Source organism: Podarcis raffonei, chromosome 6 (assembly GCF_027172205.1).
Source record: "Podarcis raffonei isolate rPodRaf1 chromosome 6, rPodRaf1.pri, whole genome shotgun sequence".
NCBI classification, from domain to species: Eukaryota; Metazoa; Chordata; class Lepidosauria; order Squamata; family Lacertidae; genus Podarcis; species Podarcis raffonei.
Genome location: NC_070607.1, coordinates 6128875 through 6155610, shown reverse-complemented (window position 1 = coordinate 6155610; position 26736 = coordinate 6128875). Strand labels below are relative to the sequence as shown.

The window sequence follows — 26736 nt, the reverse complement described above, 5'->3', positions numbered from 1 at the left end:
GTCCTTGTTTTTTTGCCCTCAGATTTCTCCATTAACACCCTGTACCATTTTCTGCAATGGTGGCAGCAGGATGGTGGGGGGTTGGTGAGCCACCTTCTCCCCTGCCCTCCCCTCAGCCATTGCCTAGTCACACTCCTTGACTGTTGTGGGGGGAGGGGCTGCCCGAGTCCATACTGGTACGCAGGGAGGCAGAGGTGGCTTGGCGGGTGAAGGAGTGTACATGCACAGTGGCTACAGCAGCCTGGGTGCGTGGATGGGCTGCTGCTGCTGCCGCGACTGGTCACGCTTCACCTCTTAACTGCTGACAGGGAGCTGCACCAAGCATTCTCCCTCCCTCCCTCGTTGCATGGGCATCCCTTAGCTGACCACAAGGAGAGAGGAGGCACCACCGCCACCCTAGCCCCAAAGGCCCGGCCAGGAGCGGATTGCATCTCCACAGCTCTGGCTTAGTGAGAGAGCCTGTTTCGGGGGCACCCAGGCAGTGCACACCCCCCGAGGGCTCCGGCAAGCCCAGACATGACCCCACCCCAGTAAAATGGGGCCATGCAGAGCCCCCTGTCCACCCGCCCAAGGGGAAGCCCCGGCGGCCAACATGGTGAGTGACTCCTCCCAACATCGGCAGAGAGGAGGGCTGGGCTGGGGGCACCTTTGTGAGGGTGCCTAGTTTGCACCCCCTCAAAAATTGCGCCTGGGACAACAGCCCCTCTGACACACACACCCCAGGCTGCGCCACTGCCATGACCACATCCTCCAGCCTTACTAACTGAAACTGATCCAAGACAACAGGACTAGACAGTGCTCTAGACACCCAATGATACTCATCTGCTATAACAGCGGAGTCAGGATCTTATCCTCATGACGCTTTGCAAACAAGACACAGCGAGCTGCTGTTGGTTCCACCACCTCCATTGGGCCACCCCTCTCACCCCTTCTTCCCTGGTGGGGAAGGCACCATTTTGTGGTTCGCCTCAGGTGCCAAAATGTCTTGGGCCTGCCCTGCTCCTTCCTGGCCAGGAGGAGCCAATGGTCAGCCTAAAAGACTCTTCTGAGAGGCTGCAGTTATGTGACACACCTCATGCGACAGGGTTTAGCACAGGGGGCAGCAAGGTTTACCTCGCCTGGGCCGGTTCACTCCCACAGAGATCGCTCTGTGGATCGCGTCTGTGTCTGCGCAGACGCGATTTCCAGTGCCGCGGAAGCGAGCCCCTGCTCCATGTTGTGCCTGTTTAGCGCAGCACGCGGGGACTCATCAAGTGGGCGGCGCGGCTCAGGGGCCGTTTAAACGACCCCCATGGGCCACAGATTGCCAACCCCTGGTTTAGCAGCTTCTGACACCTAGGCACTGCCCTCCTCTTCAGGCTTTTGGCTCATGGGGAAAAGCAACATGCAAGCAGAGACAGTGTGGAGGGCTCATTTCTGAAGAGATAATAATAATAATAATAATAATAATAATAATAATAATAATAATTTATTATTTATACCCTGCCCATCTGGCTGGGTTTCCCCAGCCACTCTGGGCAGCTTCCAACAAAATACTAAAATACAATAACCTATTAAACATTAAAAGCTTCCCTAAACAGAGCTGCCTTCAGATGTCTTCTAAAAGTTTGGTAGTTATTTTTCTCTTTGACATCTGGTGGGAGGGTGTTCCACAGGGTGCGCGCCACTACTGAGAAGGCCCTCTGCCTGGTGGTTCAAAACAATTGGGCTTCAAAACTGCACAGAGAAGGGCTGTAGCTCAGTGGAAGAACAGTGACTTGGCATGCGGAAGGTTCAATCCTGGGCATCTCCAGGTAGGGCTAGGATGAGACCCTGCCTAAAATCCTGAAGAGCCACTGCCAGTCAGTTCAGACAATGCTGAGATAGATGGACCTACGATCTGACTCCATATAAGTCAGTTTCAAATGAGTTGCTGACCAGTCCTCTAACCAAAGAGGTCCTTTTAAGTCCAAAGGGGAAGAACACGAGACACTACAGACGGTGCCACTGGAGCTTGCTCCAAGCCAAAATCTACAGCCATCAAAGAAAATCAGAATATTTAAAATTCATTTAAAAATGATTATGGCCAGTTCGTTTTCTCCTGCTGTTTGTAGATAGCAACTCCCATAAGATAGAGAAATACCATTTGCCACCTGAGCGAAGCAGTAGGTACATGTATGCAATATTTCATTCAGAGATCTTCAAACACTGAAACAAACTTTTTAATTAAGTTTCAGAGCTCCCTTGGGCAAGAGGTATTTATTATTAGCTGCTATTAACAGATGGAACTGAAACTTTTATAAAATGTATGTGTGTGTTTAGGAAATTGTCTGAATGGAAACTTTACAGCACAAAGGAAGAACTGAAAGAGAAAGAGAGGGAAGATAACCGGACCCACGAGAACCATCTGCCTGCTGACCATCTGGAAAACTGAAGCAGGATGGCAAAAGGATTTGACATTGCATAACTCCAGCATGAAGTCCAACTGTTTAAAATGACCCTAGACCAAAATATCTATTTAAGTCACATCCTATGTTTGGGCCTAAGTGATTGTGCTCTTTCCTAATTCTCTATCCAAAACAGTGTCTCTGCAGAGCTCAAACAGGTCAAGAGTACTTCAGGGTTCAGCCACACTTACCTTTGCAATCCACAGCAAAACAAAACAAAACCACGCTCGATCGCCATTTGATCTGATTTAGCTGCAAAACGCAGGTTTCCTTGGGGAAAGTGCCAGACCAAAAAAACACAACAGACTTGGAAAGCCCAGATCTGTGACTAGAAATGCAACACAAAAGGATGTGTGGATGAGCCCTCAGTTGCTTAGTCTAACAACAGAGATACAAAATACCAGCCTCTGAAGTATGCAAGTTCCTGAGTCACACAAAGCATTTGCAATTTTCTGTCTTAAATGCAACGGTACAAAGGCAAAACTTGGTCTTGTTTGAACCATTTTCTCCTTACATGGGATAGGGAAATAAAATCCTGCTTTCTGACCCCACTCCACCAAGTATGACTATCCCATCTTCTAGCCTGCAAGGCATCCATATTACCTTTGAAGATGACCCAGAAACTACAACTAATCCAGAATGTGGCAGCTAGACTGGTGACTGGGAGCGGCCGCCAAGACCACATAACACTGGTCCTGAAAGACCTACCAGTACATTGGCTCCCACTACATTTCTGAGCACAATTCAAAGAATTGGTGCTGACCTTTAAAGCCCTAAACGGCCTCGGTCCAGTATACCTGAAGGAGCGTCTCCACCCCCATTGTTCTGCCCGGACACTGAGGTCCAGCGCCGAGGGCCTTCTGGTGGTTCCCTCCCTGCGAGAGGCCAAGTTACAGGGAACAAGGCAGAGGCCTTCTTGGCAGGGCCCTGTTGAACGCCCTCCCACCAGATGTCAAAGAGAAAAACAACTACCAAACTTTTAGAAGACATCTAAAGGCAGCCCTGTTTAGGGAAGCTTTTAATGTTTAATAGGTTATTGTATTTTAGTGTTTTGTTGGAAGCCACCCAGAGTGGCTGGGGAAGCCCAGCCAGATGGGTGGGGTATAAATAATATATTATCATCATCATCATCATCATCATCATCATTATGTTTGCATATACAGAGTACATGCGTAAAGTCCAACACATATTGGCTCAAATTATGCAGCTGATTGGACTAAAGGCCTTAAAACCTCCTGCCACCAGTCTACCTCTCTTAAGCTCCACCCCCTTGCTAAAATAATGGGGATTCTTAACAGCCAAACCCCTGGCCTGAAGATGGGCACTTTCCTGGTACCTCCTCAGGCTTGGGAGAAGAGGTTCATCAGGGTCCTAGCCCCAGTTCTGACCACAAACTCCTCACTTAGCTGGTTCCTGGGCACCACCTTCATGTTAGGAGCCTGTTCCTCAGCCATCAGCATAGCAGCTTCTGACTTAGGACTCAGCTACATTAGCAAAGAAAAAGCATTTTATATGTGTTATATGGAAGTGAGAGCTGGACTAGAAAGAAGGCTGATCGCCGAAGAATTGATGCTTTTGAATTATGGTGCTGGAGGAGACTCTTGAGAGTCCCATGGACTGCAAGAAGATCAAACCTATCCATTCTGAAGGAAATCAGCCCTGACTGCTCACTGGAAGGACAGATCCTGAAGCTGAGGCTCTAAGACTTTGGCCACCTCATGAGAAGAGAAGACTCCCTGGAAAAGACCCTGATGTTGGGAAAGAAGGGGATGACAGAGGACGAGATGGTTGGATAGTGTTCTCGAAGCTACCAGCATGAGTTTGACCAAACTGCGGGAGGCAGTGGAAGACAGGAGTGCATGGCGTGCTCTGGTCCAGGGGGTCACGAAGAGGCGGACACGACTAAACAACTAAACAACAACAACATGCGTTATAACATTGCAACACCAGATGGCCAAAGTGGAGTCCTGTCTTTCGCCAAATTGATTTCCCTCTTTGAGGTTTACAACGCATTTTCCTGAAACCCATTTCTGATGCGTCTAGATCCAGCCTTAGATTGCTCATCCTTCCCCTCTCGCCCCAAGCTCGAGGCCTGGGCCACTACAAGGGAGCCGTTTGCTCTGCAAGTTCAATCAGCCCACAAATGAAGATCTCTAATGCCATTTCCTTATCTAACCTCATCACAGCTTGACCAACTCAGTTCTCTCAAACCACGGATAATTTCCTGTCCTTTCCAGATATGGTGATGCAGAGGAAAGCTATGACAATTCACATTTCCAAGCGAATGCAATTAAGTAAAAGCTGATGGGAACACGACAAGAACAAGGACAGGGACAAACAAAGAGTAATAGAAGATCTGGGTGTAAGATTAGACATCTGCAATAAAGCCTAGCCTTTGCCCCTAAGAGGGAAATTGCTCTAAAGAAACATCTCTACCCAGGAAGCTTTGTTTTTACTGTGCAGTTGGAGAAACTAGCAGTTTAGAAAACTTTCCCATCCTTGATAAGGCAATATGATCCTTAAACCAGATGTTTGAAAACAGTGCTACTTCGTGTGGTTCTACACTCACATGGCATCGGGCATAGGACCTGAGACCTGGATCAATGGACAGGTTTTGTTTTGTTTTTGGAAAGATTCTGTGAAAGGCTTTTTTTTTTTTAGTCACTCCATCTTATTGAAGATGTACAGGATGGTCTTTTGGCTAACATCAAGGCTCTGTGCACACGTAGCATTTGAAATGGACAGGGGTCATTTTTGCAGAGTGCCCTTTTGTACACAGCCATTTGCAATCGTACACACCTTTGAGTGATAACGTAATCTAAAGTGACAGCTGTGTACACACACAGGTAGGCATGTTTTTGAATTAGTGTGCAATGTTGCTCTCTTTTTCCTTCTCAGTTGGTGTTTCCACAGACTTAATTTTTTTAAAAAAAATACTATTTGCAGGCTTCTGAAAGAGAGGGGCTGGAAACTGGTGTGTTGGTATAAATAATAATAATAACAATTTAAGATATTATTTATACCATGCCCTTCTGGCTGCGTTTCCCCAGCCACTCTGGGTGGCTCCCAACCGAATATTAAAATATAATGATTCATCCAGTATTAAAAGCTTTCCTAAATAGGACTGCCTTCAGATGTCTTCCAAAAGTCTGGTAGTTGTTGTTCTCTTTGACATCTGGTGGGAGGGCGTTCCAAAGGGCAGGTGCCACCACTGAGAAGGCCCTCTGCCTGGTTCCCTGTAACTTCACTTCTCACAGTGAGGGAACCACCAGAAGGCCCTCGGTGCGGGACCTCAGCGTCTGGGCTGGATGATGGGGGTGGAGACGCTCCTTCCGGTATACTGGGCCGAGAGTATATTAGGACCCAGAGGCAATTAAGTTACTATACTGCTTTCTACTTTACAAATTTCACTCACATACAAGTTAAACCTGGTGAGGGAGACTGGCAAAGCCCTGCAGTGTACCCCAACAGGATGTGACCCGAGAAAGTGCATTATTGGCACAAAATGGATTATAACCAGTGCTTTTTTTTCTGGGGGCATTCAGGGGTGCACATTACCAGCACCTTTCCTCCCAAAGTGTTAAAAGTGTGGCACTTACTGTAACAACTTCATGGTGAGTGCCAGCACCTTTTTTTGCTTTTTAAAAAACCACTGATATAACCTTCCCTGCAAATAGGGGGTTGCCATATTAGTCAAGATTTGATTTGATTTCAAAGGGGTGAGACAAAGGGGGAAGGGGGTGCTTCAAGGAGAAAAACAAGGGGACAAGGTGCCCATGGATATCCTGTGCCCAAGGCCCCCCCGAAACCTGGCCCTGATCTAGACGACTGAAATATACTCGGAGTCGAGAGTGGATTTCATGCTCTTTACTCAGCTCATAGTGGTGAGGAGGAATGGAAGTTCCCCCACAATATCTGCTTTATATACATTAATTACACAATGGGCTGCACGTGATTGGCTAATTCCGGGGTTCTCCTGTAGGCCAATCAGGTTGTGGATTCACTTCCACCTAGAGCTGGATTGGGTGGCTCCTGCGGACCAGTCATACAGCTGCATTGTTCTAGGACCAATCAGACTGCTGCATTTTGGATCCTATTGTTCTAGGACCAATCAGACTGCTGCATTTTGGATCCTATTGTTCTAGGACCAATCAGACTGCTGCATTTTGGATCCTATTGTTCTAGGACCAATCAGACTGCTGCCTTTTGGATCCTATTGTTCTAGGACCAATCAGACTGCTGCATTTTGGATCCTATTGTTCTAGGACCAATCAGACTGCTGCATTTTGGATCCTATTGTTCTAGGACCAATCAGACTGCTGCATTTTGGATCCTATTCAACTCAGTACATAACAACGACCCTTGCTTATTCTGTCAACCAGCCTCTTGCTCTAAAACCATGAGCAGGACTTGTAAGCAGGACTCTTGGGTGAGGGTGTTTTGAAGGGGAGGCCCAGAGTGCTGTTTGTAGGACCAAGAGACATGGCAGCCCTGTATAGGGAAGTTTTTAATGTTTGAAATGGGGCGGTGTTTTTATATTTTGCTGGAAGCTGCTCAGAGTAGCTGGGGCAACCCAGTCAGATGTAGTTTGGATTTGATATCCCGCCTTTCACTCCCTTTAAGGAGTCTCAAAGCGGCTAACAATCTCCTTTCCCTTCCTCTCCCACAACAAACACTCTGTGAGGTGAGTGAGGCTGAGAGACTTCAGAGAAGTGTGACTAGCCCAAGATCACCCAGCAGCTGCATGTGGAGGAGGGGAGACGCGAACCCAGTTCACCAGATTACGAGTCTACTGCTTACTGATGTGTGGCATATAAATAACAACAACAACAATTACTACTACTACTACTACTACTACTACTACTACTACTGTTACTAAACCACAAGGCACTAATAAATTGCTAGAACCAGAGCTGCTGTATAATCAGGAATAGAATCTGTGGCCAAATACACCACCATGTGGGTCTGCTTCTCTTTGGCATTTGTTTATTTCCTTGTATACTTTGCTATCACAAGACCGCTGTCGCTTCACCAAGAGATGTTTTTAAACTGGGTAGGGAGCTAGGCAGATAGACAGCCAGGTTTCAGGTGAAGGGATTTTGGCTGCTTCCAGACTGGGGTTTAATTTGAACATCGTCCATTGAGATTACCAAACGAGTCGTTGGCAACCGTTTGTTTTACTTGCTGGATTTAACATCAGAAAGGGACAATCTGGATTAAACGGGAAGGGACCATAGACACACTCACTTGGCAGTAAGCCCCTCTGAACTCAGGCGGACCTTTCCCTGCTTAAAGCCATGTGAGCCAGCAAGTACAGCCGCCCCTCCCCACTCCCTCTGCTTGGCCCAGTAAAGGATACCCCGCCCCACGCAGCAAAGCTCAGAGAAGATGGCATTGCCAAGGTGGTTCCAGAAGGCTTCCTGGCTGGGGATCCCACTGCACCCCTCTTTTCCAGACTCTGCTGCAGATGAGGATGGGATGAGAAACAGCTGCTGGTTGGCTTCTTTACCTCCAAAACAACAACAACTACAGTTTTAAAGTTTCCCCTTGACTGGCAAAGGTTGTCTAGGGTTGCACACAAAAGTTCTCCAGGCCTAACTTGGAGATGCCAGAGAGAGATTGAACTAGTGACGTTTTGTGTGTACAGTGGTACCTCGGTTTACATATGCTTCAAGTTACAGACTCCGCTAACCCAGAAATAGTACCTCGAGTTAAGAACGTTGCTTCAGGATGAGAACAGAAATTGTGCTCCGGCAGCAGCGGGAGGCCCCATTAGCTAAAGTGGTGCTTCAGGTTAAGAACAGTTTCAGGTTAAAAACGGACCTCCGGAACGAATTAAGTACGTTACCAGAGGTACCACTGTATTGCAGGTGATCTACTGCTGAGCAATGGATGTCCCCTTAATGAATTTTGGACTTTAATGAATCCAAAATACCAAACTAGACAGGGGGCAGCCAATCAGCCTCTGCTAGAGGCAGGTGATTTCTGCTGAGTGCGAACCAATCATACATGATTCTGCCCTTTGTACACCTGCCTAAGTCACTGCTGTAGGCATATTTCCTTCAGGTAAAGAAGCACAGGTAAGTCACAGGCCCAGGGTGTAAGCGTCTCCAAGGGTTGGTAATTCTGACTCTGAAAGTATCAGACATGTGAGAAATACTGTTTTAAATATCAGTGACCTTTACATCACACACAACCTTGCCAACTCATACAGCAACATAAGCCCTGCTCAGAAGGGGTGGTATCACTTTATCTAATTTGTACCTCATTGCACGGCTTAGACTAATCCCAAAAACATTTTTCAAATTCCTAGGTGCCAATATCAAATTACAGCAACCCTGGCTTAGGGCCAGAGGACACACCAGTTGCATGCCAACGTGCTCATTAAGACTCCAACAGCTGCTGCTTCTAGGGAAACGCAGCTTTGAGAGGAGAGTTTCAGCTGACAAGCGTAGATTGTGGGGTGCGTCACTGTCCCCCATTTTGTGCTTTGCCACTCAGAGCCCCCCACCCAACTGCTTTCCCATCCAAGGGAAGCCAGATGCGTGCTTGCAAGGGTAAATTTGCTTGGATCTCAATAGAAGGGAAATGACTCTGTTGGAGTTGGAGAGGGCAACCGGAACGCTGTCCTCCAATCTGTCACTTCTCAACTGAAAATAGCCCTCTGCCTCACCCCTATCAAAAGGATGCTTCCCTAGAAGAAGCAGCCAAGGACAGCTCCAGATTTGAACGTGCCTTGGGGAAAGTGCTCATCGTGGGCTTCTAACACCCAGTGAGACTTCCCCGCATGCTTACCGGAAGTGGCAGCCATCCAGCGGCACTGACAGGAGCGCCACCGCTGTGTGGTTGGACCCTAGGGGCGCCCAGTGTCCCCTTTTGCACCAGACAAACTGGTATTGCAAGTGCTGCCCAGGGTGGTATCCAGTTTCCCCAAATGTCCCATAACATCAGATGCAGCATTCGGTTTTACTAGAAGTGCAGACGAGAGAGTTCTTACTGTAGGTTGAGGTGGCTGCGTGGTCCATCTTTGTTATTTGCTGCTTCTTCTTCTTCTTGCTTAACTAAAGGAAGCCTCAGCTCAGCAGGGGAAGTACTGTACGCCTTTGTGCCTTGCCCAGGAACATCCAAGGCAGTTCCATTTTGAAGGCATCTCCAGCATTTGTCTAAGTATACTGTGCACTACGGGATGCGGGTGGCGCTGTGGGTTAAACCACAGAGCCTAGGACTTGCTAATCAGAAGGTTGCGGGTCGAATCCCTGCAACGGGGTGAGTTCCCGTTGCTCGGTCCCAGCTCCTGCCAACCTAGCAGTTCGAAAGCACGAAGTGCAAGTAGATAAATAGGTACCGCTCTGGCGGAAAGGTTTCCGTGCGCTGCTCTGGTTCGCCAGAAGCGGCTTAGTCCTGCTGGCCACGTGACCTGGAAGCTGTACGCCAGCTCCCTCGGCCAATAAAGCAAGATGAGCGCTGCAACCCCAGAGTCGGTCACGACTGGACCTAATGGTCAGGGGTCCCTTTACCTTTACCTTTACTGTGCTCTACACTGAATCTGCCATTAGCCATTTATAACTCAATACACCTGCTTGTCTATACTGTAATATATAATGTGCACTTTGGCCTTAGCAGGAGGTTTTGGGGGGTCTTTTTTTTGCCCCAGTTACTTTTCCATTAGTGAAGAAGCGGCATTACCCTAAAATAGTAGGTGATCAAATTAAAGGGATGCAGTCGCGGATGTCTAGACGGCTGTGAAATATTTTTTTGATATGGCTCCATATTTAACTGTCACCTTTTTGGGTGGTAATATTTCTGTTTGAAGTTTTGTAATTGCGGCTCTTTCAGTGGCACCCAATGATAGTTTATATTAATTGTGCATGTGCACTGCGCCAGAGGGGGAGATAAACCTTTGAAAAGAGCAAGGCTAATTCCTGAAGAACTTGTAAATCAAAATAGGGCCTATGAGCTGGAGGAAATGGTTTCGAGTCCCTTAATTATGCGGTCCTTGGTTCATTATTCAAAGGTGCTGATCTCAGTTCCATATTCTGGATGAAACTGCACTTCCATATTAAATGAGGAGGTAACCAAACAACCTTAGCATGTCTGCCCAGAGACACAAGCCTCTTTCAGGAGTGTCTCAGGGGCCATGTGGTGTAGTGGTTAAGAGCAGTTGACTTGTAATCTGGTGAACCGGGTTCGATTCCCCGCTCCTCCACATGCAGCTGTTGGTGACCTTGGGCTAGTCACACATCTCTGAAGTCTCTCAGCCTCACTCACCTCACAGGGTGTTTGTTGTGGGGGAGAAAGGGGAAAGGAGATTGTTAGCCATTTTGAGACTCCTTCGGGTAGTGATAAAGCGGGATATCAAATCCAAACTCTTCCTCTTCTTCTCTACACTCCAGGTGGAAGCTGAATGCTGTCATCTAATGGAAAAAAATACTCATCCTGCAGCTCAGCTGGGGCACTGGTAGTTTTTAACCAGCCTCTGCTCTTGTGCAACTTTACCTGCAGATGTTAGTTGGAATTCAATATAGAAATGTGGGGTATTTGGGGGGGGAGATGAGGTCCACTTGTGCAACAGGAATTTCCCCCTCCTCCCCTCACACCTCCCTAAAAGTATTTGGGGGGTTCCCCAAACTCTCCAGAGCAGATTTAGGGGGGAAACAGGGTCTGGGAGAGGAGGAAGCTAAGTCCTGTTAAGCTCAATGAACATGTTGACCCAGTGTGTGCCAAGGTAACTTCCATGCAAGGGATCATTAGGAGAGGAATTGAAAATAAAACTGATGTAATTATATAAATCTTCAGTGCGACCACATTCAGAATGCTGTGTTCAGTTCTGGGCACCACACCTCAAAAAGGATATTGTAGAGATAGAAAAGAGCAGCTGAAATGACCCAAAGGGGTGGAGCAACTCCCCTATGAAGAAAGGTTGCAACATTTTGAACTTTTTAGTATAAGATAAGGTGAGTAGTGATGTAGTGATGTATGGAAGTGAGAGCTGGACCATAAAGAAGGCTGATCGCCGAAGAATTGATGCTTTTGAATTATGGTGCTGGAGGAGACTCTTGAGAGTCCCATGGACTGTAAGAAGATCAAACCTCTCCATTCTTAAGGAAATCAGCTCTGAGTGCTCACTGGAAGGACAGATCCTGAAGCTGAGGCTCCAAGACTTTGGCCATCTCATGAGAAGAGAAGACTCCCTGGAAAAGACCCTGATGTTGGGAAAGATGGAGGGCACAAGGAGAAGAGGACGACAGAGGATGAGATGGTTGGACAGTGTTCTTGAAGCTACCAGCATGAGTTTGACCAAACTGCAGGAGGCAGTGGAAGACAGGAGTGCCTGGCCTGCTCTGGTCCATGGGGTCAGAAAGAGTCGGACACAACTAAACAACAACAAGGTGAGGAAAAGGAGACATGACTGAAGTCCAACCCTACCTTAGATCAAATCTATGCTACCAGGTGCCATAAGAAAGCTGCAGAGATAGCGCAGGATAGTGCACACCCAGGAAATGATCTCTTCCAGCTTCTGCCTTCTGGAAGAAGGTACAGGGTTATAAAGACTAGGACTAGCTGCCTGAGAAACAGTTTCTATTCAAATGCGATTTTGGTTTTAAACACAGTGTAGGAGTCTCTATGGGAGTATATTGTATTTAATTATGGGGTATCACAGTTTTTAGGGGGCTAACCAGGCTGGGATAGCAGGCTTGTTGGTTTCTGAATGTCTGGTGTAGATTTTCCAATTTTGTTGTTCTGTATGGGATAATGCCAATAAAGATTATCGTATCGTTATTTTAAAAAATGCACAGCACAGAGAAAATGAATGGAGAAAAGTTTTCCTCCCTCATTACACTAGACATCCAATAAAGCTGAATCCTGGGGAAATCAAGATGGATAAAAGAAAGTGCTTCTTTACACAGGGTATAGTGAAACTATGGAGCTTACTGCTCCAGGGGGCAGGGATGGGCGACCAACATGGATGGCTTTCAAAGAGGAACAGACAAATTCACGGAGGCCACTTGCCATAATGGCTATGCCTCTGCAGTTGGAGGCAGCAAGGCCAATTTCTGAAAACCACAGGAGATGAGACGGCTCATGAGTTCATATCCTGAGTTCTGGTCTTCTACAGGCAACTGTTTTGCCATGATGAGAACACGATGATGGATTCGATGGGCACTGGGAAGGCAGGGACCGCCAGTCCTGGCAGGTGCTTCAGTGGGGCAAGACCTCCTAGAAAGAACTGCAGAGACCACTAGGCCTGAGCTGTGCTTTGTTTAATTGAATAAAGATCCAACTGCACTGGCCTTGGGTGATTTGTTGTTTTGGTTGCTGTGCTACGCCTGACTCCAACCCTGACAGTTCCACAAGCAAGGAGACACTGCTTTAACTGTGTGGAGAAAGCATTTTCTTTTTTTTTGCCTTGAATCTTCCAACATTCAGCTACATTGGGCATCCACAACTTCTATGAGAGAGACAGGAAAAACAACAATTTTTCTCTAGCTCCTTTCCCCATGCCATGCATAGTTTTATAGAAGTCCATCATGTCTCCTTTTTTAAATATTTTTATTAGTTTTTTAACATATCATTTTCAAGAATAATTAAACATACTTTTATATCTTATACAATTTTTTTATGACTTCCATCAATCACATCTAGAAATTTTCCAATCTTTTCACTTAATTTACATTTCTTACTTTCACTATTACATTTAAGTCTCATAACTAATATCTCTCTTCTTTCTCTTCATTGCAATATTTCATATATTTCTCCTTACAAAACTATTGTAGTCCTACTAGCATAATTTGTTGATTACAGTTGCTCTTCAAATAATTCGTATATTTCTTCCAATCTTCTGTAAATCTCTGGTCCTGCAGGTTTCGAATCCTTCCTGTCATTTTATCCAATTCTGCATAGTCCATTAATTTTGTCTGCCATTCTTCTTTCGTTGGTATTTCTTCTTGTTTCCATTTCTGAGCTAACAATACTCTTGCCCATCATGTCTCCTTTTACTCACCTTTTCTCCAAACTAAAAAGGCCCAAATGCTGTAACCTTTCTGCATAGAGCAGCTGCTCCGTCCTCTTGAACATTTCAGTTGCCCTTTTCTGAACTTTTCCCAATCTGTTAATTCCCACAGACCCCGAAATTTGCCTGCTTGCCTTCCTTCTCCACTGATCATGGCACCAGCAGGAAGGTCTTGTGCTGGGAAAACTGGCAACAGCCGGCCCTTCATTTCCTGTCCCCCTTTGCCAAAACGAGCTTGCTTGCCCATGGAGGAAACTGTCAATGACAGGAGAAGACCCTCTTATGAACTGGGCCTGAAGAGATCTGAGCTTGGCTTGCAATGCAGCATCAAAATCTGAACTGAAGGAGTTCATTGAACTGAAGGACATTCATCCAGTGCTTTACCAACTGCACTGGCTCACGGTGGAGTACAGGGTCAGGTTTAAGGTGCTGGTTTTGACCTTTAAAGCCCTATGCAGCCTAGGACCCTCATACCTACAGGACCGCGTCTCCTGGTATGCCCCGTGGAGGACCTTAAGGTCCACAAATGACAACACTTTGGAGGTTCCAAGTTGCAAGGTGGTTAGATTGGTCTCAAATAGGGCCAGGGCCTTTTCAGTACTGGCCCCGACTTGGTGGAATGCTCTGTCACAAGAAACTAGGGCCCTGCAGGACTTGACATCTTTCCACAGGGCCTGCAAGACAGAGCTGTTCTGCCTGGCCTTTGGTTTGGACTTAGTCTGACCCTTATGTTTCCCTCCCCTTATGGTTTTGATCTATGGGCTACTATTAAAATGAGGCTGCATTTTAAATTGTATTTTAACCTGTATTTTAAATTGGTTCCACACACCCCATTATGTTTTTATTGTAATTTTACTAGTGTTAGCCACCCTGAGCCCAGCTCTGGCCAGGGAGGGCAGGGCATAAATAACATTTTTAAATAAAATATTATTATTATTATATTTCAAACTCCACATTTCCAAATCTTTCTTCATCACTGGTTAGATACACTTCCAGAGGATGATCAGGAACATTTGTTATTAAGAATGATGAGAAGGACACTTCAGAAGATTACAGTCAAAACTATCAATCATCACCCCCAGCAACACCATCCATCATACAACTACGGTACACTTCTGTCCTTTGAATTCTAAAACATTTGCTAATTCATGACGCCAAAAATTTGACATTGACTACCAGTGCCATTTGTAAAGAAAATATAAAAATCAGCTGTCGTTCACCTCCATTTATCTATGGTTGTATGTCACCCTGGGCTCCTTCAAGAGAAAGGGAAAGATATAAATTCAATAAATACCGTATTTTTCGCTCTATAAGACGCACCAGACCACAAGACGCACCTAGTTTTTGGAGGAGGAAAACAAGAAAAAAACTATTCTGAATCTCAGAAGCCAGGACAGCAAGAGGGATCGCTGCGCAGTGAAAGCAGCAATCCCTCTTGCTGTTCTGGCTTCTGGGATAGCTGCGCAGCCTGCATTCGCTCCATAAGACGCACAAACATTTCCCCTTACTTTTTAGGAGGGAAAAAGTGAGTCTTATAGAGCAAAAAATACGGTAACTAAAAATATAATAGGTACCACTTTCCACACGGAAAACGTACAACTTTCTGGTCATTTCAGGCAGTCCAGGAAGCTACGCAATCTCCCTTTCAAAGTGGCCTCATATATCCAGTGAGTTTTCTCATGATATCAACAAAGCCTTTCTATTGGTTGATGATCCTTACAACACCTTTCTGGCTTCCATAAAGCATTTGCAGAGGCTGTCTCTACTTCAGCACGTCTTTGCCCTTAAATATCCAGTCCCAATCCCCCTGCGTAAAGGCCACGCCCTGCGTAAAGGCCACGTTTTACATATTAATAGGCACACACATAAGATGTAGTACTTCTGCCCTGCCAACAATGAACAAATTGGTTATATCCATATTGCATCACAGAAAGTTATGGTGGGAAACCTGGGCTATTTTGCTGCATCAGTGTACCTGGAAGCTGGTAAAAAATAAAATAAAAAGGTAAATGACCTCTGGACAGTTGAGTCCAGTCAAAGGCAGCTATGGGGTGCAGCGCTCATCTTGCTTTCAGGCAGAGGGAGACAGTGTTTGTCCACAGACAGCTAAACTGCTTCTGGCACAACGGGACACTGTGACGAGTGCCAGAGTGCACGGAAACACCATTTACCTTCCTGCCATAGTGGTATCTATTTATCTACTCGCACTGGTGTGCTTTCGAATTGCTAGGTTGGCAGAAACCGGAATAGAGCAGACTTAGCTACCAGGTGTTGGGAGATATGTCAATGGAGGAATTTGCCTTATCTCCTTTTAATGCCAGGTAAGTTCAGTTCTGGAAATCACTGCCAAATGACTTAACACATTGGCCACAGTCGTACGTAATGCAAAGCCTTGGTTTACTGTACCATACAAGACCGCATCCAGACAAGCCCTTCTGCTTCACTTTTCTGTTCATGGAAGTAGATCAACAAACCACAAAGGGGAGCCAGCATTTGTTGCAGGCCTAGCAACCATGGTTTGTTAAGGCAAAAAAGCCCACGATCCAGAGTTTGGATAGAATGCTAAGCTACCGCTTCATGGTTTGTTTTTCCATTCACACGGAGGGAGACGCAAACCAGAACTTCTGGAGCTGTGTTCACAGGATCTGTGGCAGCTGGTGCCTCTTGTTGCTGGAGGGGCAGAGTTGACAACAGCATAGTTAACGGTAGGCAGAGCCCAGGGCAACAACAGAGAGAGCTGATGGTAGTCTGGGTATTTCAAGGCACACCTACTTGAGAGTAAACCCAATTAACACAGTAGAACTTACTTCTGAATAAAACACACAGGAATGTGTTAGCAATCACAGCTAAGTTGTATAGCATCAGTACGTATTACATATTATACATTACACAGAGTGACAAAACACCTTCAGGAACAGGAAAAGCAAAAAGCAAGCATGTTGGTCCATAAAGGGGAAACCCTCAAAAATCTATAGCTAGTCAATACTTCCATTTGAACAAACCATCACAAAATAGAGGAAAAGCTTTTGCGCTCTCTAGAATTCTTCATCAGGCTGGATGTTACACAAAGCAAGGGATGGGAGGATGAAGAAAAACAAAACAATTAAGTTGGATATTGCAGCCGTTAGGTCATTTATTTAATTTTGTAGCCATGACATCATTTATTATGCCTCATCCATCCCCTGCTATTCCCTTCACATTAACCCTCTAGAGCTTCTTTTCCCCACCCCTTCCAACTACCTAAGCTCACTTTTTGACAGCCCAACCTCACTTCTGAAGCCACTTCTTCCTTCTATTCTGAAGCCCCACTTTGTACCGGTTATCTCTCTCACTCCCATGCCTCCTCGCCCTCCTTTTGTGCAACCCCTCCTTGCACACAGACGGCTTGCATCCTCTTTGTCCCACACACTGCAGCTACTAAGCCCTCTTTTTACCTTCTGCCCAGTTATAAATACACCATCCCTTCAATTCTGCAGACATTTTCATGCCTCCGCTTTCATCTTTATGCCTCCCACTCCCTCCTTTTTTGCACCTCCATTTTTACTTCCACTCATTATCTGCTCCTTGCTTTTCTCGACTCTCCCTTGAACACAGACCTCTCCACGCCCATGGCTCATCCTCTCTCTTATTATGCAGCCTCTTTTGGGCCCACACCCCATGATTTTATACGTTGTTGTATCTGAAGAGCCAAGCTGTCAGCTTGTTCCGTTATGCAGCTAGTTCAGTTACGAATGTTGTACATATATGGGTGTTTGCTTGTTAATAAAATATATCTTCTAAATTACTACAGTGGTACCTCAGGTTAAAAGGGACGCGGGTGGCGCTGTGGGTAAAAGCCTCAGCGCCTAGGGCTTGCCGATCAAAAGGTCAACGGTTCGAATCCCCTTGGCGGGGTGCGCTCCCGTTGCTCGGTCCCAGCGCCTGCCAACCTAGCAGTTCGAAAGCACCCCCGGGTGCAAGTAGATAAATAGGGACCGCTTACTGGTGGGAAGGTAAACGGCGTTTCCGTGTGCTGCGCTGGCTCGCCAGATGCAGCTTGTCACGCTGGCCACGTGACCAGGAAGTGTCTCCGGACAGTGCTGGCCCCCGGCCTCTTGAGTGAGATGGGCGCACAACCCCAGAGTCTGTCAAGACTGGCCCGTACGGGCAGGGGTACCTTTACCTTTACCTTTACCCATGATTATATATGTTGTTGTATCTGAAGAGCCAAGCTGTCAGCTTGTTCCGTTATGCAGCTAGTTCAGTTACGAATGTTGTACATATATGGGTGTTTGCTTGTTAATAAAATATATCTTCTAAATTACTACAGTGGTACCTCAGGTTAAGTACTTAATTCGTTCCGGAGGTCTGTTCTTAACCTGAAACTGTTCTTAACCTGAAGCACCACTTTAGCTAATGGGGCCTCCTGCTGCTGTCACACCGCCGGAGCACGATTTCTGTTCTCATCCTGAAGCAAAGTTCTTAACCTGAAGCACTATTTCTGGGTTTGCAGAGTCTGTAACCTGAAGCATATGTAATCTGAAGCGTATGTAACCCGAGGTGCCACTGTACATTGAATCTGGAACTTCATGTTGAAGCACTGTGCCACGAGTTAAATACATTGTGTGAAGGTTCTGTGGAATATTTGAGGGCTCTTCATATTTTCTCTCACATGTATGAGGCAGCTGAGGAATGAAAGAGGCAGAAGTTTGAGTAGAGTGAGAAGGGAAAGACACTGAACGGAAAAATGTGGCTGTTTTAAACAGCAGCAGCAGTTTCAGTAAAGTAGGAGCGGAATATTACTGAGAGGAAAATGGCAATTTTAAAGCACAGCAGAGGTTTGAGTAAAGCTGGGATGGAGAGTCACAGACAGGTTGTTGTCATTTTTTAAAACTGTTTTTTAACAAAGATAAATAGCAGAGATGGGTGCCACACAGAAGCCAACACTAAACAGCTGGCAGATCAGAGGCTTTCCAAAATCCCTTCTTGCTGTACTCAAACCTTATTTTAAACTGCCACTCTCCCCAGTGTCACTCTCTGCTTGTTCTGCAAGAAGCCAAGTTACAGGGACCCAGACAGAGGGCCTTCTCGGTAGTGGCACCCGCCCTGTGGAACGCCCTCCCACCAGATGTCAAAGAGAAAAACAACTACCAGACTTTTAGAAGACATCTGAAGGCAGCCCTGTTTAGGGAAGCTTTTATTGTTTAACAGACCATTGTATTTTAAGATTCGGTTGGAAGCCGCCCAGAGTGGCTGGGGAAACCCAGCCAGATGGGCGGGGTATAAATAATAAATTATTATTATTAATTATTATTATTATTATTACTTCTACTACTACTACTACTACTACTCAACCCTCTGTCTGCCATTGTTTTAAATGGCACTTTCCCTTCAGTGTCTCTCCACTCCTGCTTTATCCAAACCTCTGTTGTTTGACATGGCCACTCAGTATTATTCCATACAAGCTTCATTCAAACCTCAACTGTGGTTTAAACCATCCACTTCCCCCCCTTTCAGCCTTTTCCCCTGTCTTACTGTACTCAAACTTCTCTCACTTCCATTCTTCAGCTACCTCATGTGACAGAAAGGATGTGGAGTCATCAAGGATTCCACAGCACTTTACTCAAACCTCTACCATTGTTTAAAATCACTGTCTTCCTCTGAAATTTCTGCTGTTGTTTTGAACCAACCACCACTTTCTTCCTCTCAGTGTATGCCACTGCTGTTCTGCAACAGAACACCGTAACGGAAGCCAGAGCACATGGGAACACCGTTTACCTTCCTGCCGCAGCAGTACCTATTATTGAAATACCTGACCATAGTAAAAAAAAGTAGTCAACTGACAGGTACACGCCAAATGACTGTTTCCTTGGCCTCTGTTAAAACTAGGCACTGATACTGCCCAGGAGATTCACATTTATACAGGGAGGGGGGGGAGTTCTGCAGTGAAATAGTATCACATTGAAGCAGATTAAACAGGTGAAAAAATGTACAGCAAGATTCAAGTACACACAGATGAATGCATCATATGGTCACTGAACATATTTGTACATACACTCACACACACCTCTGCATGTCTCATGAGTGTGTGCACACACTCTTTACAGATTTCCAGCTGAGAGGAAAGAAAAAATATGGCATGAAATCTCTTAACATCACTGGCAAATGAAGCATGAAACATACTTTCAAGGAAGAGGCAGTAACGGAGCCAAGTTAAATATTTCATTTCAGGAGCAAACCCATTAATGTTGAGGATTCTGACCTTCAAATTGTGAAATTGCTTGGGGAAGAAATCATAGAATTGTAGAGTTGGAAGGGACCCTGATGGTCATCTAGTCCAACCCCCTGAAATGTAGGGATCTCAGCTGGATCATACATGACAAGTGGCTGGATCCGTAGGGGTTTGGACCAGAGTGCCTTCCAATGACACAGTTCTATGATTCAACCTCTGCTTAAAATCCTCCACTACCTCTCGTTGGAGACTGTTCCACTGTCAAATTTGACACAAGCACACACAGAGAGAAAGAAAAAAATCAGACTGCAGTGAAGAGATTGCCTATTGCTTCCTATTCTTCTAAATGAACGCTGGTTGAAGTCCAACAGTTAGTCACATAAGAGTCAACAGCAAATTGACAAGAGCAACATCCCGATATTAAATTATCTTGCCCAGGAACAGTTTTTTATTAAGGCCATAATTTACTCATGCCTGCTAAGGGAAGGTGACCGTGGATTGAATTATGCTGTCCCTACCTGGGAGGATTTTGACCCTGTGGGCAAAAATAAATAGGAAGGGGGAAGGGGGGAAAGAAAAACAAAGAAATGTAACCTTTCCTCTCCCTGACCTTCGCTTCTTATTCAGATTTTAAATGCAGCCAGTTAGAAATACAATGGAATGAATCAACACCGGTCGCATAGAAACAGCCCGTGCTACTCCTTGTTCAACACACCACAAATGGCTGCCCAGAAAAGTTCCAAAAGATAATTGTAGGGTTGCCATATGCCAAGAATTTCCCAAACATATCTGGAATACTTTTCTGTCTGGATTTTCACTGTTTGAAATATGGCAACCCTAGGTAATTGACTTTTGCACAGGAGTCACCTACAGTCAGCTAGTTGTGTAATGCTATATAGCCAGGGCCGGCCCACACATGAGGTGACCTGTGGCAGCTGCCTTAGGCGGCAGACTCCAAGCAGTGGCATTGCTATGGCTGCTCCACCTGTGATCTGCTCCGGATGACTGAGAAGTAAGGAGAAGCAGCATGAAGTCTCAAGAGAAGCCACTGCCACCACCACTTTTATATGTCACAGAGAATACATTTTATGTTTTGATTTGAACCAACTAGTCAGCTCTTTGGCTGCAGGCTACTAGTCAAACAAACAGTATTTTGAAACTGATCTCTGGCTAAAGTGAAGACCTGTGTAACTACAGATTATTATTACGCACAGTGAAAGCAGGTATACTCCTTAGGTGTCATCGGCATTTGTTTAATCCGTTTGATCATTAACCTTTAGCTTTATTGCAAAGTGAAGCTCTTTCCTAATTACCTACAAAGTATATTACAATCCTTAAACTGCTAGTAAAGATGTTCAGTCAAAGAACCACAACCTAAGCTTTCTGTTGCTATATTAATCACAGCAGCTGCCTGGCTGCAGAGCAAACCCGAATGCTGTTCTATAACAGAAGCCCTACAACTGGCATCACACTACAGCTAAAAAAAAAACCCCTCTCTCCAGATAAAGTTGTCTATCTCAGCAGACAGAGAATATTCTAAAATATGCTTGAAAGTCCCCTCTCTCTCTCTCTCTCTCTCTCTCTCTCTCTCTCACACACACACACACACACAATCAGAATCATGCACAATGAATACTGTGGAGAGAAATAGCAGCCAGAATATATGGTGAATGTTTTCATAGGTCCAAAGTCCCCACTGTGGGAGGACGTGTGGATCCAGAACTAGCCTCCACCGTCCCTTATGGACTCATTGTTAAAACCGTGTTTATGGAAGACAATCTTAATCGGCTACAAGTGATCGCCAAAGAAAGAAGAAGAAAGAAGAGGTGCTCTTTTGCAAGAATCAGCATTTAGAATTCCATGATAAGCCTAAGACAGAGATTATTATATGGAGTTGTGCACTGGAGTGATATAAATGACCAGGCTAGGCAGAGCACGATGCAGTACAGAGTGTGCTTTTCTGTTACGGATGTGGAGAAGGAAACAAATAAAATATTTCCAGGGAAACCTTCCCCCTGCCAGCTTGAGCCCTCCCCGCTATAAACACTATTAAGAGATATAATCATTTAACTCTCACCCCTTCCAATTTTCAGGACTGAAGGGTACATTCGCCAGAACGAGTTACAGGCTGCTGAATGGTGACAGCAACCCAAGATCTCTGTTCAGCAAGATAATGAGTTTTAATTCGCAGACATTCCTTTCAAAAGAAAGTTATGGTATACATTTCCTTTAAGGATAGACTGAGCCGTGAAAACTGCTTATCCACAGGCAACACTTCACACAGAGCTGCTCTATGAAAGAGGTTGACTTTTAAAAACTTTGAGTAGCCAGTCCTGTTTTTAATGGCTTTACCTTCTTTTGTATCCATGTTGTGGTATAAAACCCTGAAATATAAATACATTTACAGAATCTATTAACTGACTTAGAAGTGTGTCCTCGGTTCTTCAACAAGCAAATAATAATAATAATAAAAGATGTTTGGGATTTTTTGCAAGCCTGTGCTTTCTAAGAAGAGGCCTCTCTCCTTCCTCTCCTTTCAGACAGGAGGGATTGCCTCACCTAAGATGCTCATGTTTGCTGCGATTCAGGCATCCCACCATTTAAACCCAAAGAAAGCTTTCTTTCTTCAGACCTCTTATCTTACTTGTGGGTGCATCCACACAGAGCAATACATTTGCACGATCTTGGCTTGAAAGAGTTGCCAGAAGGAGGCATACAACTTAGGGACCCTGAATTTGTGGAGGGTTCACTCCTATTCTTCTAGAAAAAGAGGTGCTGGAACTCACCACAGACACCTCCCTCATTTCCTTAGAATGGCAGTGGCGCCCACCAGGAGTGCCAACTTGGCCCCGCGACCATGGGTGCCTGGGCCGTCGTGGGTGCCATGCAGCATGCGTGGCCCTGGCATCGAAATCTGTGGGTGCACAGTGCCTTCATGTGGAATTTTGTGGGTGCTTGGGCACCCAGGGCCCCAGGGAGTTGGCACCTATGGTACCCACCTGAAAGTTGGCATTACCCACCTGAGAGGTGCTGGAACTGAACAGGGGGGAGAAAGCCCTGCTCCTTAACCTTTTCTTCTCTCGATGATATCCTGCAAGGCAGTGGAGGTTAGGATCAGAGTTTTCCTTCCCCTAGATGGGCTCCCTTCCCAGGTTGGCAAGCCCCATCTGCCAACTCACTTCCCTCTTCTCACATGCAGAAACCACTTTCTTGACCATTGGACCCATGACTGGTCTTGTCCACTCAATCTGCTGGAGCCTGCCTTTGCATGCAGAAGAAGTCCCTAACTCACTGAGGGTCTGAGACACATCAGCTACCCTCAGGTGGTTTAGCTGGCCTGTTGGAGCCGTTCTCAGGGTGTGGCCTCTGTCACATGCTTCTAGGAGCCACAGGTGAGACCTGAGTGCAAGGTGGGAACCAAATGTGAACAAACTACCCCCAGAAGGGGCATGACATGTCCCCCACCAGAGGTCAACAAAAGAGGCTTAAAGACTTTTTTTAGATTTGCCTTGAGAAACACCAACAACTGGGAAACACTGGCCTGCGAGTGCTCCAACTGGAGAATAGCCTCTACCAAAGGTGTCATGGACTTTGAAGACACTCAAACTCAGGACAAAAGGGAGAAACGTGCTAAGAGGAAGGCATGTTTGTCAAACCCTCACCATGATCAACTCCCACCCTGGAAACCTATGTCCGAACCGTGGAAGGATGTGTGGATCCAGAACTGGCCTCCCCAGTCACTTACGGACTCACTGTTAAGACCGTGTTCATGGAAGACCATCTTACTTGGCTACGAGGGATCGCAAAAGACGAAGACTGTCCCCCCTAACATCCCATAGTAATGACTACTGGGATAGAATCAGGTGCGGTTTAGTTTGTGTGCAGAGCTGTTAAATGTGGTCTCTTTAGTGACTACAACACACCAACAACTTAACTGGATTCAACATAAAAACAGACTCGGGGCTGAGCTGAGATACTTTGCTGCCTGAGGAAGAAAATAAAAACACAGAGAGTGTGCTCTGCTCTTGCTCATCAGCATCACATACAATCCACCAAGAAGTAGATTGTACAAGCCCCTTTGTAATGAATGTTCAATGAAAACTTCTTAAGGAAGTGTGCCTCGTGGGTGAAATCCCACTCTGCCTGCCCCCCTTCAGGGCAAAGGAACCCCTGAGTGTAACTCAAAAACAAAATACTGAATTGCTCCCCTCTGTAGTTATATGTGATGCCTGGATTTCATTCCACCACCACCCATAAACTCACAAGCAAAAGGACCAGCTTCGTTTACAGAGACTGCTACAAAGAGTTACCCTCTTTTCTCCCAATTTTAGGATCCTTCTAATTTTTACAGAGAGAGAGAGAGAAACCTGAAATGTAACAGAGTTCAATTAGCCCAAACGCCTTGGAGGTCTGTCAAAGGGAGCGGGTAGGAACCAGCCCTAGCATAACTCAGCAATCTTGTGTTTATTTGCATTGCATCCCCCCCAACTGGCAGAATTCCAGCACAAAGACACCCTTCTCCAACAAAGGAAAGCCAGAGGGAAGGAAAGCAAAACACACAAATCCATATATATATTTCAGGAACTGACTGGAAGGGCGCAGAGAGCAGAAGAAAGCTTCGGTCTGCGAAGACCCCTCTGAATGCTAAGCAGCCTCAAGGCGTCTCCGAGCCGCACAGGTTTGTTTTTCAAGGCGCGATCGCGCCAGATCCGTGGATCCCAGAACAAGCAAGCTGTCTTCAGAAGGGGCGGGATGTTAGGGGAAACCGAGTGACCATTCTCCATAGGGAGGGGGGTGGCGGTGGAGTGTCACTCCAGCCGACAAAACGAAAGACCATGGCAGCTGGAGATAGGTGGAAAAGCGCCGCGAGTCTCCACGCAAAAGGGAGGGAGCGAGGACGGGTCGGTCCCCCAACCCTATCACTACACAAACACACCACACAAACACACACTGTGCAAGCCCTTCGCGCCGTTTTACAGGGAAATGCCCTTCGGACTTCCCTTCCCCTCGTGTCACAAAGCCCACAGTGCCGCCACTTCGCTGCAGATTCCCTCCAACAGATCTTTCAGAGAGGCAGGGGCGCAACAGAGGAAAAATACACACACACACACACACACACACACACACACACACACATGCACCCAGGCGAACGTGGATTCCAGAGCAACTTACCTGGGAGGCGTCTCTGTTTTGGCTGGATGGGCCGATTGCCTATCCTGCGAGGGTCTGAGCACCCCTGGTTCCAGCAGGCAAGGCAGTGGCGGATGGAAAGTGTGTAGACTGGCAGCAGAGGCGGCGGGAGCGCAGCGGCGCGGGCAGGAGGGAGGTGGCGCACCACGCGCCCTCAAGCTCTCGCCGAGGCGCGTCTGGCGTGCTTCCTGGCCGGGCTCTCCAAAAGCGTGTGCTGGATCCCCCCCTTCTGCAGGGGGCGCCGATGCTTCATGCTCTGCCGAGGGGAGTGGGACCCCCCTTCCTCCGCCCACGCGCACTGCGAGATGCCAGGCGGAGAGACGAGCATGCGAATGTGTGTGGGGGGGGGGGTAAATGTGGGGTGCGATCAGCGGGAGCCCGAAGCCACAATCTCAATCTGCTGGGATGACTCCCCGAGTTTTCAGCCAGCTCCAAACAGTCCCGTTTAAGAGACTGTGATGCGCGGAGAGCAAAATCACTGAAGTTCGCCGAAACAATGCAACGTTTAAAAAGACGTTTTGAAAAGGAAGGAAGGAAAGAAAGCTAAGCGGTTTGCGTTTTCCCAGGTTGGGTTTCAGGGACCTCGCGAGCCCCTGCTAAGAACTGCCAGCCGCCTTGTTTGAGCACAGCTCAGCTGGGCAAAGAGGGCAGAAGGCGCTGCAGAGCATCTTCCACCTCCAAAAAGCTGCAGCATCTGCTTAAACACACACACAAACACACACGGAAACTTCGAGTTCTGCTCCGACTCGGTGACTGAGAAGCATCCGAAGGGTGGAGCCTCTGGAGGGAAGGAGGCCCCGAGAGATTTCGCTTGAGCTGCAGAGCTCAAAAGGAAAGAGAGCGGGAGCTACGAGCCCATTTGGCCCAACAGGTTGCAGGTTGCCAACTCCCCTCTGGAGTCCGTTTCAAAAGATGCTAACTGAGGAGTTGCTGCGAGCGCCAGCTGAATGCGATTAAGCAGGCAGCTCCGGCCCTCCGTTTGGCTGCTGTCCGTGGTGCTGAAAGCTCTCCAGTAGCTCGTTATTGGGGATAAAATCCTTTTCTAACCTCATTAGTCGGCGCTCATCAGCGGCGCGCATCCTGATCCTTCGCCTCAATCATCGCAAATGAAGCTTTACGTCCGCTTGGCCGGGTTTTAATTATTATTTTTTTGACCTTTTGCCTGGACCAAAATAAACGGATTCTCTTATTAACAGGATAAAGACAATGCGAGAAAGCGAAAGAAAAGCTGGCTGCTTTGAGTCTGTGCATCCGCTACGTGCCTATAGGATCGCGCATGTTTCTTTGAAATCAAAATGCCCCATATTTTTCTGGCTGCACACCCAACAGCGGGTCACTAGTGTGCGTCAAGTATCTTTTTTCAGGGGGCGGCGGAGGAAAAGCAGAGGGAAGCAGTGACCCAGTGCCTGCCGTTTGGCTCAGGTACCATGGAACGTTCCCAAAAGGATGAAATAGGAAAGATTAAGCGAACAAATGAAAACTTGTCATAGTATTAAAAGAGAGAGATTAGTACGTGCACTCGCAACTCTATTATCCTCTTGCCAAATATATCAGACTTTTTGAGCATATTAAATCTGCACACCAAAGCCTGCTATTTTCTGCTTAAATCTCTATCTATGGAATAGACTACATCCCTGGTATCCCTTCAAAGGTCCCTCGTGCTGTGAAAAGCCCCATCCAATCAGAATGCTTTGATTCCCCAAAGAGGCAGGGTGAAAGAGCATGGCTACAAATCTCCTTTGTTTATTCCTTCCTTTCTAGTAGTGGCTGACACTATCCAAAGAGTTTGGGGCTGGTAAAATTGGGCTTTATCCCCACAGTACCACTGTGGCATCTAAAGCCATCTAATACTGGCCTCTTCTCAATTCCCCAGTCCAGGCCAGTAAAGGGACCCAGAG

At 46.5% G+C, this 26736-nt stretch overlaps 1 protein-coding gene across 1 annotated transcript in view; it reads right to left on the bottom strand.

The window, feature by feature from the left end:
- Nucleotides 1-25935, bottom strand: part of FAM163A (family with sequence similarity 163 member A) — a 118023-nt gene extending 92088 nt beyond the window's left edge. Inside the window, exon 1 of the mRNA XM_053391294.1 lies at nucleotides 24821-25935. The gene's annotated coding sequence lies outside the window, so the exon portion shown is untranslated. The remainder of the gene's footprint in view (nucleotides 1-24820) is intronic.
- Nucleotides 25936-26736: the final 801 nt, after the last annotated feature.